Source organism: Xenia sp. Carnegie-2017, unplaced genomic scaffold (genome assembly GCF_021976095.1).
Source record: "Xenia sp. Carnegie-2017 unplaced genomic scaffold, XeniaSp_v1 HiC_scaffold_23, whole genome shotgun sequence".
Taxonomy (NCBI): domain Eukaryota; kingdom Metazoa; phylum Cnidaria; class Anthozoa; order Malacalcyonacea; family Xeniidae; genus Xenia; species Xenia sp. Carnegie-2017.
In genome coordinates this window covers 9,689,307-9,704,952 of record NW_025813486.1, presented here as the reverse complement: position 1 = coordinate 9,704,952, position 15,646 = coordinate 9,689,307, and the positions used below count along the sequence as shown (strand labels likewise).

The following is a 15,646-nucleotide window of genomic DNA, read 5'->3' as shown; positions in this document are numbered from 1 at the left end:
CTTATCGAGGTCAACGTAGAATTTGGCTTGAATTTTTTATTCCATACCACTAAAAAGTCGAATAATTTTATGATTTATGGGAGGTAGAGTATGGAAAGATGAGCACAAGTTCTACATATTGGAAGTTATATCGGCATTCGGCAATCAAGAGAAATATCTAATAAGATTAGATAATAAAGTTTTGGACACTGTTTCAGCATGTCATCCAAGGACAACCAGATGTTTGAAAATGCCTCCATTACCCTATTCAATGGCGACAGTTACATGAAAAGATCAAGTTGTCATTCTTGAAGGTTGTAATGAACAAGAAAAGTTAAACAGCGTTGAAATGTATGATTCTAATCAAATTAGTGGAGTACTTTAAAATGGGAAGTAGTTTTTCATGGGATTATCTACGTGCATTCTATGAATGAACGTAAATTTATTTTATTTTAATTTTCATTTTAGAAATAATCCCTGGAAAAACTTTTTACAAATGATACAAAAATGAAAACTTTTAAGGTTCAGCAGTTGAGCGAATTTTAATTGTTGCAAAACTATGGAAATCAGCGGGAGATCTCCAATTGCATTCAGTACGTATTTTTCTTCATTGATGAATGAGAAAATGAGAAATTGCTGTTTCAACAGCAAGCTAATAAACTGTTTTAACAGCAAGCTAACAAGGTCAGATTTGAAGTTTTTTTTCCAAAACAACATACAAGATAACTTTGTAGGAACATTATAAATATATATTTATGACATACAATGGGAAACGATAACTGCAGCTTGTTTTTCATAAATCCTACATTGTTTCAGAATGAAAGAATGGGTACTAAATTGCATTGTCATGACTCAGGACCTTATGAAAAAGTTCTGAATGTCTTAACAGCAATTGGGACTTTGGTCCCTGACTGGTTCCTTTAATTGACGCCATTCATATCCGTAATAAATTATTATTCTCCCACAAAAGATGAGGGAAAAGCCTCAATGTTGTTCATTTAGATTGCTCTGAAGTTGCTTACGATGTGCAGACTTCATCAAGTCCAGACTGCTCCTTAGTTTAAGGTTTCAGTCATTAAAAGATCAAGTGGAAAAGAAAGACTTTTATTCATTTAGGTTATTGCTCATCTTACAAACAAGCCTACACTCACTAGGGCTTATGCATATCGAGAAAAGTAAACACCACGTAAATTATTGCAACATACGCCATTGAGCGCAGGGCAACAATAGTAAGCAACCAACTTTCCTCTGTCATTGCGATCGTGACAGCAAGTCTCCTCCTCCTCGCAATAAAATGGTCTTCCACCGGAAAGAACTCCACATGGTATTTTCACTCACACTCTAAAATAAATTTGATCTATTACAAACACAAAAAATTGTATACTCTGAGTCTCTATGGTCGTATTAGTAAAAGTCACATTTTTTATACAAATTCTTTACAGAGCTGATGAATCCTCAAGATTTTTTTGACAATTTTAGGTCAGAATTTTTGATAGTATTGATAGTGGAATTTCAAAAAATTTTCGCCTGTCATTAAAAGTGTCGAAATTTAATTTGTTGTCATAAGAAGAAGTTTTGAAGTCCAAATTACAAAATGTTATAGTTGTGTTAAAGCGGTAAATTAAAGTATTTTTTTAACGTATTTTGGTCTGACATTTTTCTTTTCGAAATTGCATTTCTGCAATTATGACTCAAATTTAATTTGCGTGCAATGACTTTATGAATGTAAGATTTCAACTGCAGGTTTTTGTGATTTTCTTATGATTAGTATGTTTGTGGGTTGGAACGTAGATAATTGAAGCAAAGAGCACTGTTGGTGCTAAGAAAAACAGGAATGTAGCAATATCCTAAGATATACAACTCATTTGAATGAAGATATGATCTTCGCACTTTGCTGGACAATTTAAGCAATTGTCTCAAAAACCTGAAAAATTCAGGTGACTCAACAGGATTCAAACCCATGACTTCTGCGGTGCCGGTGCAGGGCTCTAACCAACTGAGCTATGAAGTCACACAGTGGAGAGCAAGTCAATATGTTGGGCTAATGTTTTCCCGTGAAAGGAATGTAATATGAAAGATTATTATATGCAGTGCGGTGTTTGAAATTGAATGAAGATATGATCTTCGCACTTTGCTGGACAATTTAAGCAATTGTCTCATGAACCTGAAAAATTCAGGTGATTCAACGGGATTGGGCTGTTGTTGGTCATTTGTTGGGCTACATGAGCCCAACAAAATTCACCTGCCGTCCACTGTGTGATTTCATAGCTCAGTTGGTCAGAGCACTGCACTGGCACTGCAGAGGTCATGGGTACGAGTCCCGTTGAGTGTACAACTCAAGGGCCTTTAAACTGTGGTAGTAATTTTTGATAGTCGAACATGCTCAGGTTCGAAAGAATATCTATTGCGATGATAAATTTATCTTTTCTTCATTTGTTTCTTGTAAATATTTCATTTTCCCTGATTTGTGAAAAATCAGCACCAGTAATGAAATGTAGAAAAATTTCATGACTAAAACGATATGTTTAAATAAATTAGTTTCTTTACCTATTAGGTCAAATATTGATGCCCAAATCTTTCTTAAATGCATATTCAGAAAAATTAATTGCTCGTGTTTTTGAATGTCCAAATGAAGCTAAGGGTTTCACGTCGATTGGGTAATAGCTAAGTAAGTCAAATACCAAATCGCAGGATTTGTTTATCTATAATCATTGAGTTCTATAAGACCTGGAGAGGAAAAGGGACCTGGACCCGGTTGTCAAACACATGGCAGAAATGGAAGATTTTGGTGGCTAAAACTTCCACTTTAAACTTTTCTTTCCATATTCACTCCCTCCTGATTTATCATACTGTTTATACAACGATAACAAGTGAAAAAAAACAATTATGATAACGACAGCATATGTGAAAATAATGCTTCAGCATTGTGTGAAAAACACAGTACACACACACATCAAAATAAAGAAATTCGAAGGTAGAGAAACGCATATTTTGGCTTTAACATTCAAGTTATTTTATGACATTTTAACCTTTTAAAAGTGAAAATCAAACGGCATTCTTTAGTAGACCTGTCAATCTTGTCAAACTTATACATTATTTCATGCTTCTGTGTGTTTGACTGTTTGTAATCAGTTTGGTGCAACTATTTTTCTTGCTCAAATGGATAAATCTGTGTAAAAATGCTCCTAAGGAAGCGAGAAAATGTTTACTTCTGTCCTACGACATAAGTCAACTGAAAACTTACTATGGATAAGTATCATAAGTGTATTGTAATGACCTGATAAAACTACTGAAAACTCATAAAGAAGTATGTTGAACTAGAAGAGCTACAAAAAGTAAAAAAATTCAAAACACCATGATAATACCGTTGGTTGGAAATTTGTATTTTGTAAACTGCATGGCAGAACCATGGATCTATTACTGAACAGAACTACATTAATTTCCATTGAAATTACAAACTTCGAAACTAAAGTGCATTGGTTTCGCTGACAAAAACACATGAAGGCAAAATAGCTACATTAAGGCAAAATAGTTAATTGACAGTGTAAGTGAAGAAACTAAACATAGTTGGAAAGGTCACATGCTGAAGACAGATTTTGCTTCTTTCACTAGGCTGCTTGACCATGAGCAACTTGACCATGAACAAATTTGTTTACAATTTGTTTAAAGAATTGCTTTTATTGATTTCTACTAAATCTTCATAAGACACAAAAAAGTTCTTTGCCATCTATTTTTGCTTCTTCTACATTCAACTTTATTGTAACCAATGCATCCGATGTGAATTGTTGATCACCTGGAATCATACCAAGTATGGATTTGGTGCAATGGGAAAATAATATGTTTAAATATTTATGCATATTAATGATATAATCACAAGCTACTGTTGAACGTAGATTTTAAGTAAAAATGTTAAGCGCAAAACGTACAACATTTTTTTAAGCGTCATAAGTCGTTTTAGTTGTGATTGTCAAATCTGGTTAAATTATTTGTTTTCATTTTAGAGGTTTTACGAATTTGCAAAGTCAGAGCAGATAGAAATTGCTCAAATAAGTTTTTCATTGAGAAATATCTAATCTTTTCCATTGACCAAGATGATTTAACGCTTCGCTGAATCCCGGCTACCGTGCTCACCTGAACAAACCCCTAAATGGCAATATTTGTGAGAAAAACGTCATTGAAGCGATTACGCAATGCTTATGGTCAATTAAATTTAAAAAGAAAGACAGTAAAAAAAATTGGCAATATTGATCAGAACAGGTTTGGAATAGAAACCTAAGTAACGCAGCAGTATTTGCTAATTGAATCGTGATTATCGACAGCATTACTTTGTTTTTATAAAGAATACATCTATTTTGTAAAACATCCAAAGGTATTCAGTTGGAGAGGTCAAAATTTTTATCGGGATTAGTAATCGATGTGTAAAATGACGTCAAAGAAAAAATATGGATAATATAAACTATTACACAGTGAAACTCGATAAATAAGCAGTGGGCATTTGAAAATGGCCTCATTAAAAATTATTGAAAACTTTAAACCAAATAAACTAATATGATCTTAATTTTTTTATGACATTGGCAACGAAACTTTTTATTGCATATTTTAAAAGCGTTGTGTTCTCTAACGATGATAGTAGCACTAATGTATTTTAAAAAATTAATTGCTGAGATGTTTGCAGGGAAGGTTATTCAAATCCTGCCATTATGGATAAAATCTTGAAAAAATTTTCTCTAACGGTAGTGACGTCATTTGCACAATTTGTGCAAAGGAAAACAGGAGTACTGCAATATCCTATGATGTGACCTATAAACTGCAGCCAGTACAATTTTCGATTGTTAAACATGCTCAGGTTGGAAAGAATATCTAGTTGATTCACCTGTTTTTCTGCTATTTGCGATGATAAATTTATCTTTCCTTCATTTCTTTCTTCCAAATATTTCATTTTCACTGATTTTTGAAAAATCAGCACCAGTAATGAAATGTAGAAAAATTTCATGACTAAAACGAAATGTATATCAATGAATTAATTTTTTCACATATTATAAGTCAAGTATTATTGCCCAAATCCTTTTTAATGTATATTCTGAAAAAATCATTGGTCGTGGTGACATAAATACAGCTAAGAAATAATGATTTACATTGGAAATTTTCGCTTTATTAAGTATAGAACAAGGTGTGATATTTTCATTCAAGTCCATTTGATATTTTGCATAAAATCTTAGTAAAAATTCATTTTAAAAAATATAGCTAGCGAATAATGCCATTTACTGCTATTTTAAGTTCATCTTTTGTTTGAAAGGCATTAGCTAACTGTGAGTCAAGCCAGTAAGATAATCTTCACAAGTAACAGATATCTTTCTTTTGTATAGTCACATGCATATAAGTCTTTACATATGTACTTGATAAATTTTAAGAAACGCAAGCACTTGATGTTTCCATTTGTTACCCGGAAAAATTTATATCATGAGAAAGAAACTGTTAAATACATGTCACTTGAGTAATAAGTAAGTCAATTCTCAAATCCCAGAATATATTTACCCATAATATATTTTATGGCTAAATGCCGTGGATCTCATTTTATTCTTTTCCAGCCGTGTCACTTTTCTTTTGAATAGACTCACCTGACAATTCTATAATTTATGTCCCTTTTCTTCTTTTTTGTTCTGATATGTTCTCTCAACCTCAAATTCTCGGTGTAATAAAGCTTATTGTAAGATCATATGTAAATATAAAGATTGATCATATGAAACTCAATCGACTTGCATGTGATGTGAATGGCGGTAAATGATGAATAAATTATTTTTGCACTTTGCTCTTTATATTAATTTTAACATCTATAAATTTTTGCTACAAGAAAACGCTTATGCAAACCCAGGAGACCTTTGGGAGAACTCGACAGCAGATCAGTGCAAGCCCGAGACAAAAGGTCAAGGGTTGCACATGTTCGAGAGTTCTTGCAAACGTCTCCGCGGTTTGCATAAGCCAGGGCAAACACAGTAAACACCTTTTATTTCTTAAATCTATAAATGAAACCACTAAGCCCGTAGCTCTTTGAAAGCCGTAGAGTATAAAACAAAAATAAAATTTTTAAAAACTGTCCTCTCATGCACTGTATATGGTGACATAACGAGTACAAAGTGCGATAAAAAAATTAATTCATCACACATCAGCGTTCACATGCAGTGACACAGGAACATCGCTAATTGGGGTGTGCTAATATTTATACATTCATATGTTATAATCCCTCATCACAATTCATTTCAATAGAAAGAATTAAAGTATAACGTGCATATATGAATATTAGTCATCCAATTGGCGTTGTCAGAGCGTCATGACATGCATAAGCTATTTCAGGTTCATATGATCAACTCGCATTCACCTAAGATCTCAGTGAGCACATCAAAGACACTAAAGCTTTTAAGAAAATATAGAACCAAAGAAAACCGCAACATCATATCATTGAATTATTACAGAAAAAAGAACAGAGTTACAAGTTCATAGTTCTGCCCGAAAAATTTTAATATTTTTGTGAAGAAAGACATTTATAAACTCCTGATATTCGAAGTGTGATGAATTTTATGAAGCTATAAGCTACGATACATTTCCTCAATTAATTGTTTTCATAACTTAAATTTGCAAATAGGTTTTGCAAATTGAGGCTTGCTAATACCACACCTTGTGCGAGAGAATTATGCGTGATGCCGCAACCTCGACAAAATCATGGTTGTGTGGTTTTGGAAGATAGAGTTTTGATCATTGGTGGACAAGCAATAGACATCGTCAATAAACTTTGACAGTGTTTTGCCATTGATCTAAAGACAAGTAGATTTACAAAAATGTTACCAATACCTTATCTTCTTTGCCTCATCTTTACCTTTTCTTTAATACTTTTACCTTTTCTTTAAGACCTCATCTTTAATGGCCACAGTTAAACGAGAAGATCAAATTATCCTCATTGGATGTATATCATGCAATAGGTCGATACCTTTGAACAATGTTACAATGTATGATTCTATTTCTAAGACAGACGAGACCAGTGGGCGAGCCCACCAAATTGCCATCTGTGTTGAACAAAAGAACTTCTTGCTGTGCAGTCATTGCGAGAGATATGATTGTTGTTATGGGAGGATGATCTTATTCATGGTATAATCAATACAGCAGAGTATATCAAAATAGGAAGTAGTTCTTCATGGGTTTGACTTCCATCAATTAATGAATGCAGAACAAATTTGCTGCAGTGGTTTTGCCTTATAGGAGAAAGTACATAGACAAATAATGGAACTTTATTGGACACTGAACAGACCAGTGACAGACCAATTATAAACCAAACAAAAAGATACGGGAAACACATTCTAGAGTTTGTATACTTAATCTATATTCTATAATAAACGTTCAAGCTTTGGAAGAGTCATTTCTTTGAGAAACAACAAGGTCAAGCCTGTCAGGTAGAGTTACAAATTCCTGTTCGATAACAGTAAGTAACAAGTTTGCGTAATCTAATCTGTAAGATTACTGGGATTAGGGTTATTGATGAACTTCGAGCACTTGTAGATTACGGAATTATAAATAAATTGCAGACCACGTGCAAATGCGATGTAATCTTATATTGAAATTCTGGGTTTATTTTAGTAATTGTACATCATATTTTGATTGCATGTAAACCCTTTGAACTCAACATATTCACTGCGTGAATAATTGACTATTGCTTATTAATTGTTTGAAATCGGAGAAGCAAAATGGAGTTTTACATTAGGCTGACATGCTGACATGGCTGTATTTTGACATTTTTGCTTTTTTAAACGAGCTTTATATATTCTGCAATTGATTTTTGAGGTTTTGTAAAAATAATTTGGTCTGCTGGATGGAAAGTTTCTTACTATCAATTTTGTATAATATTATTATCTGGTAATTCTTGTTTTACCAGAAAACATGCTGGTATTGCATTAAGTCATAAAATCTAGCTTAAATTGTAGACTTGCTTTTGTAATTTATAATAGGTTGCTATAAGGAATTGATGATATCATAATTCTTTAAAAAATCATGCATTGTCTATGATACCAAAGGGCAAACCCTTAACCTAGTGGGTATTAGGTATTTTCCTTGCCTAGAAAAGAATGATTTAGAACTTTTGATATAAGGATTTAACATTTCAAGGTTTAGGTGACAAATTCCTTGATATCATGCGTAACACACTCAAATTTTCTATCCATATTAAGCATTATTTTTCATATACATGGTTTCTAATATGATTTCTCTTTCAGTCTCTTCCTCTGTGTATGCATACCCGTCCTGTTGCTTACTATCATGCACCCAATGGCCGTATGTGAGTCTTAATGCGCAAAGTGAACTGGAAACATTAGAATACTTTCATCGAGTTATTTTAGGCTAAATGGCAATGTTGGGTTGTGTGCAAGCTGGCTGAACTCATTGCAGCCTATTTGTTTAGTGAAATGAAATAAATATCAATGTTGGGTTGTGTGTATATGTAACGGATTAAGCATTAAAAAAGTAATTCAAATGTAAAAGTTCTCAAAATGTTATAGAATGCAAATTATTTCTCATTTTCATGTTGATAAATGATTTTCAATTTCGGTTCAAAATCTAAAATTAAAAAATGAAGTGTGTTCAACTTCACGTTTTGAGCATTAAACTTTCAGAATGTTGTCTCCAGCTATGCTAAAGTTTTGTTCTATTTTGTTTAGTGAAAAGCCTTTAATATCTAGTTATTAGCTGAAAGAATGACCCTGTGGTCTTCAATATCATGAAGAAGGAGAAAACACGACAAGTTCGTGGACTTGAGTTGATTGCATCAGAGAACTTTACCAGCAAGGCTGATCTGGAGGCCATGGGCTCTTGCATGCGCAGTAAAAATTCCGAGGGTGAGATAGGAAAACGTTATCATGGAGAAAACCAGTTAGAAGAAAATTTTGCTGTAATGGCAATGGTTTGTGGAAAGCATAAGAACGCAATAAATGTGATTTTGTATTTGTGACCCCTCCCCGAAAGTTGTGCTCAGGCTTGGACTGGGTATGTAGCCCTTGTTACGCACAACTATATTTTATCAATGTGACTGAAATTCAACGAGTTGTTCGATTCCTGTTCTTGTCAATTGTCAAAGTGTGATAATTAATTGACGAAAACAGTCAAAGATGTTTAAAGCATGCCATAAAGTGTGCAATGGAAAAACAATGTCTAAAAGAAACAAAAAGTCCTGGAGCGTCTTAATACTATAGACCAGCGTCGAATACTTCGGAGGTTACCTTTTTTATAGCACCAAACTAGTTTTACTTACAACGGCAGTGAAATCTGAATTTATTCAGAAATACAAAACAATCTAGATTACAATAAAATCATCATTAAATTGCATGAAATGCATTTCGAAATCTAATTTCCAAATTTTTGCGGGGATAGATTTTACGGGCCCATATTACAGTTGAAAATGCAAGGCCCTAAACTTGGCCAGTTCGAGCACTGGTTATGCCAGTGAGTGAGAGACAGTCAGTGGGAGTATCTAAGTAATCACCATTTGCGAATCAGGCTGCCAGTGTGTATATTATATTACACTTTCAGAGTTCACTGATTCACTTCTTCATTGGTGTAGATTAGTGGTGTAGATACGGATAGTTAAGTTTCTCGTTCTTTTCCATATTATATAATTTCATAGAATTATAAAATGGCTTATTACGTAAACGACGAAAATCGCGGCTACGAAAGGTCTCAATTTGAGAACTTTGTTCGATTTGTACATGTCTAAATGTTGTTAAAGATGCAAGAACTTGTAGCAATAATGATCATATATTTTGATGTTACTGCATCGAGGAACATTTACGTGTAAATTCACCAAACTGTCCTGAATGTCAAGAAGAGTTGACCCAAGCTACACTACGGCAGGCGAGAATTAAAACAACTTTTTGGCGAAGTTCAAGATCAATTGCGACTACGTTAGTCGAGGTTGTGTTGAATTTATAAACGTTGAAAGTCTTCAAAGACATGTGGAGAACTGTGACTTGACTCCAGAGATTTGCTCCAATGAAGGATGTGGCCTAGAGATAAATAAAAGGGACAAGATTTATCATGAAACTGAGGTGCGTCAATACAGGAATGCTGGTTGTGGCGACCATTATTATGTTGTTGCCTTGTTGAAACATGTTTGTACAGACGTCATCGTTTTATTAACTGATGAAGTACATCGAAATATTGACGATAAATTTGAAACAATGAACGAAAACTTTGAAGCGACAACTAAGAAAATTGCGGAAATACAGAAAGAATAATGGAATCCATGAAGGAAACTAAAGACTTTCAACAGAATCTTGCTATTATGGTAAAAAAACTCTCACAAAGAAATGGATGACAAAATACAAAAGTTGGAACAAATGATTTCAGCACATCAATATTGTGTAGCATCACCAACTTAAAGAATAATGAACTTAACAACTGAGGATATTTTAGTTGCTGGTGGTCGAACACATGGGAATGTTTTATATACCTTTGGCCTTATCTAATGTTCTAGTGCTGAAATATTCTCATGGCAAGAAAAGGATTGTTTGAGGTGCCATCAATGAATGAAACTCACCAGGGTGCTTCATCATTTATTCAGAATGATCATTTGTTTGTCATTGGAGGGGTGATGTTGGTATGTTTAGTAAGTTTACTTCAAATGAAAGATTGAATACAACAGAAAAATGGAATCTTAATAGGCTGCCTTTAAATTGGGTAAAATTATCTGTGATTCCTTATCGTTGCATTGGGCATAAAACTGTTGTTTGTCGGCAGCAAGTTCTGCATACTGAAGGTTGTGTTCAACGTAGGGCCTCTTCTGATAAAAAAATCAAAGGAGATTTGTAAATTAAACCCTTCTGCTGACACATCAGATGTTTTGAAAGTGCTAAGTTTCATGCCTCATTTTCGACAATATCATTGTCGTGAGGTTTTTGAAGATAGAGTTTTGATTATTGGTGGGGAAGTAGATGGTAAATTATCAGAAAGTGTGTTGGGTCTTAATTCAAAGACAAGCATGTTTACAGAAATGACTCCATTACCTTATCCACTGACTCAAATGGCAACAGTTTCATGGAGAGATCAAGTTGGTCTTCTTGGTGGTTATGATGGAAATGAATTGTTAAACAGTGTGATTATGTACATATAATTCGAACACAGGCAAGATCACTGAAACATCTTCTTGCTGTGCAGTCATTACAGGAGATATTATTGTTGTCATGGGGGATGGTCTGATGGTCATATTATCAATTCCGTAGAGTATTTTAAAAAGGGTAGTAGTTCATCTTTGGATTATTTTTCTCCCATGAATGAAGGCAGATCAATATTTGTAGCAGAGGTTTTACCTTATAGGAGAAAAGTATAGTAAGAAGTGATGTGACTTGTGCAAACTAAAGAATAAATTGAATAAAAAAAAGCAAGTGAAAATCCCATTTTAGGGCTTTTCTTCCTTACTCCAGAGTTCTTAAGTTCGAAGTACAAAACTTTTAGTAGTTTCTGAAATGAGCATGTAAAAATTATTTTTGAAAGGACGATAAAAAATTCCTTGTCAAAAGCACTTAATAAATGTAAGAGAGGATTAGAACGTTTCTATCTAAGGCCCTTTTTATAATTATGCTGCTTGCCCTAACTTTGCATCCTGTCATCTGCACGATTTTGATATTTCTTTAAGCGGCCGTTTTGCTGAACATGATCGACACAGCCTCCTAAAAGATGATGTGTGTGTAGAAGAAGAATTAAGTTTATTACAACAATGATATCGCTTTTGAAGGAAAAAATTATTAATTAATGAATGAAGTGTGCTCAAAACCTGGGCTGGTTGCACGAAGCCTGAATAGCGTTATCAATTGGGTTGCAAAACTTTTAATGTGTAGCAACAGGTGTTCATATTTTATTAACGACAAAGAAATTTTGTATTCTCTGAACTAATATATTATTACAGTTGAAATATTGTATTGCAGTTATGAGTTAAACTTTCAAAAAATTTTGCTCTGCATTGGATAGCGCTATTCGGCCTTCGTGAAATCGAGCCCTAGCTGGTAATAACCAGTGAACTCCATATAAATATATATATACATATTGGTTTCAAGTTATCATTCCAGTTATTATGAGTTCACTGGTAATAACTGGTCTTACTTTGTGAAAACTACTGACGACTGTCTTATTCCGTGCACGATGTCGTCATTTTTTCTTGAGCAATATTTCTAAATACAAACTTGTGAGATGGGTTGACAGACGAAACAAGCGAAATTTACAGACGATTAAAATGAGGTGGCGCACAAGAACGCAATTTATTGTGAAGCCTGAATTTAGGGCAAATGCTAAACTAAGCTTTAAATTTTGTGTATGCTAATGCAAGTTTTTGATTTTGATTGAAAATTTTCGAGCTATTTGATAAATGATTGATGGATCTATATATATATACATCAGTATTTGCCGAATTTTTGTGGGGGGGTAGCTGCCAGCGTCATGGTTAAGAATGTTAACCCTTTCATTCCCAAATTATTAGCCGTGGCCAAAAAATTTTTTCTGCGCTACATACGCATGAAAAAACAATGTTAAATATGTCATGAATTTCATTGCTAGTCTAAAAATTTATATTTTCATGGAATTAAAATTTTGTTGCCAAATGGCAACATTGGGAGTATAGTGACATAGCTCTATACTTAATACTCATTTTTATTGATTGACATTGAAGGGTTATAATTATTTTACCCGTATTAAAATCCATAAAATTAACTAAAAATACAATTGATCAGTGATGCTCCCATTTACTCCAAGTAAAAGAAAAAAATATGTACAAAATAGCAATACTACAAGTAAGAAATATTTACAACTATAACAATTTTACTTTTTGTGATACTTCAAAAAGCAATTATTGTTGTTATTCAAACACAAAGGCACTTCACATTTGATGCATTTTATTCTGGTATAGCCTTTAATGCAGTTTTTGCAGCACATTTTATTTTGAATTGGTATGGGCCAATGGGCAAAACTGTCATATCGTACATCATTGGTTGGGTTTGGTGTAGATGCTTTTCGTTTCTTGTTTTGAATTGGCTGGCTGGGAGAGTTAGATGGTCGACCACGCTTCGTTTGTACTTCTTTTCCTGTTTTTGTCATGGAAGTAGCAATCTGTGCTTGAAATTCTCTCAAGAATTTCAATTGAGACGAAGCGACTCCTTTTCAGCATTTAGAAACAACCTAGCTAAAAACATTGAACAAGACACAAGCAATGAGAAGAATTTTTCATGCGAAATTCTGTAGCAACTTCAGGCCTTGGATAAAACTCAAGCAATGTATTGAGAAATTGTAATTTGCACATATCCTCAAAAGACAATTTTTCAAAAATATTATACCAGCTTGGGTTAGAGTTTCAACTTCCCCACATGAATTACCAAGGGTATTTTCACATCTAAACATACATAAAAAATTAAGTCAAATCAAAGAGATGACGGAAGAGTCAATAATTAATTCTTACCTAGCTTTTGCCAAGCAACAAAATCCTGCATATTGAAGACAATCCTGCTGTTGTAATGCTTTGGAAAGATGGTCTAAATAATATAGCATTAAAAACTTCAACAAGGAATCAGAGTAGCAAGGATTACATAAAGAAATTACACGAAGATTACAAAAACAATAACAAATGTTTAGCAGGGCTCAAAATTTACAGTATCCCAATATCCACAGGATAGTTGATTTTAATTTTGGATACTACATATCACTGGGTTTGTATCCATATGGGATACTAAAAAACTGAAGCAAATGGCAGAATGCTGTTGTAAGGTGTTAGCTGGTGAAAAACGTATTAGTATAAAAACATGTGAAACTGTTGAGAAGTCAGAGCTGCATGACGTCTTAGCAATGTTTGATTCTGAGTCTGAAGAATCTGACTCTCATTGGTTTTACCATCATAAATTATCATTTTAAATGCACTTTTTAAAGTTCATTCATCAAGAATATATGAAGTTCTTCTATTTTACCCTACTTAAACAATCCATAGTTGCTGCATAGTTTAAGTGTACAGTGTGTCTGAAAATCATACGTGTCCTGTGACGATTTTCATTGCATAGATATTGCCCATAAAATGTACACTATGATATCAAAATTTCCGATGCAAAATTTTAATTTTGGATACTAAATTTTGACACCTTAATATTCATTTGGATACCGGTTGAAACTATTAATTTTGGCCTTGTTTAGTGAGTGATGTTCACTCGAAGAATGTTGTCTTAACCACTTAACCAATGAAAAACTGACAAAATGTCACAATATGTTGCTAAGAAACATTGTACCAACATAGGTATAGTATAACCAGAATTTTGGGCCAATTACGTTTGAATAAATAGGAATAAAGAATTTGTTCAGCTATTTCACAAAATGAGTAAAGACCGCACAGGGCTAGCAGCAATTTTTTTCCAGTACTACCAGCAAAGTTAACAAATAGTAAAGGTATGATGCATGGTCTAAAAAAATTTCAGAATATGAAATTCTGCACAATTTTGTAAACATGATGTACACATCTAAGAGCATCAAGGATATTTATTGATATTTCTAGGTACTAACGTCCAATTTTTTTTGATTTTACTGTGCTATTTTTACAGTTTTTTAGAGAAATTCACAAGTGAAAACATACATACAATAAAGTTAGGAATTGATAAGATCAGACATTATCTCACCAAATTGTTGGCTGGCTTCAGCTACATTTGGCTTTCGAAGAAATCGTCTAAATATTAAAGAAAGTAAAAAGAAGCTGACCATAAACTTTCACTATTTCACATCAGCAGACAGAGTACCTTCAGTTCTCAATTTACCACTGATGGATTTATATTTTCCTATAACATCAAAATCGCGGCCATTTAAAACAAAATTTGACAATTTCAATGCAAGAGAGACATGTTTTAATAGTTCCCTTTGAACGACACAGTTCCCTTTTGAACGACCTTTCGTCAACTTTCGTCATTTTCGTATTTTGCATGTCTGTAAAAATGGGAATCTTCGCTGACCATAAATGTGCAGACTGCAATCAATTGTCTTTTCGATTTATTCGGAATTATTGAAGTTGAAACTTGAAACTATCCATTTTTGGTGCTAGCCTGCCCGAAAATATGGCTCGAATCTTTAGAAATTGAAAAACAAATTTTTTACGAAAAATATTTCTGAAGAAAGTTAGCTATCCCCAGTCCTTTTTATCAGGTAAGGCGCGTGTAAAATTGAAACAAAAATTTAAAAGCTGGCAAATAGTTAAGACAAAATATCATCTTCAATCTTAAAAAGCATTTAAAAGCATTTGTCATTAAACATCAAATATGTTACCATTAAATTTCTTTGCTTCACTTTCAAAGTATTCTTCTTGATTTTCCGGTGACCAAAAACACAGAATGAAAGCAAAATCAGATCTGACGAGATCTGCAATCAGGTTTTCTGAATCAAATGACGATTTGCAATTGTTACAAAAATGGTAATGACGTACAGGCCTTGCGTTAATATGATTGGAGTTACTATGGATATTAACGGTCAAAAGCATCCAAAACTGTCAAACTGGTTTTTGGTGACGAAAGGTTATCCTTTTGTGACTTCACTACAGCACCACTTTTGCAAATCGCGACGGTTCACGTTACTTTCAAACCAGTAATTTGTGTTTTTTTCATACTTTTAATACTTTTCTAGC

At 33.5% G+C, this 15,646-nt stretch overlaps 2 long non-coding RNA genes across 2 annotated transcripts; both read right to left on the bottom strand.

Moving 5' to 3' along the window:
* Nucleotides 1–1,067: 1,067 nt before the first annotated feature.
* LOC124448441 lies at nt 1,068–5,692 on the bottom strand. Its single transcript, XR_006949062.1, has 3 exons — nt 5,598–5,692; nt 4,853–4,974; nt 1,068–1,320 (listed from the first exon to the last, which is right to left on the bottom strand). It is a non-coding gene; the product is annotated as an uncharacterized LOC124448441 (long non-coding RNA).
* Nucleotides 5,693–13,136: 7,444 nt separating this feature from the next.
* On the bottom strand, nt 13,137–13,529 carry LOC124448775. Its single transcript, XR_006949245.1, has 3 exons — nt 13,457–13,529; nt 13,335–13,390; nt 13,137–13,183 (listed from the first exon to the last, which is right to left on the bottom strand). It is a non-coding gene; the product is annotated as an uncharacterized LOC124448775 (long non-coding RNA).
* Between the last annotated feature and the right edge of the window lie 2,117 nt (nt 13,530–15,646).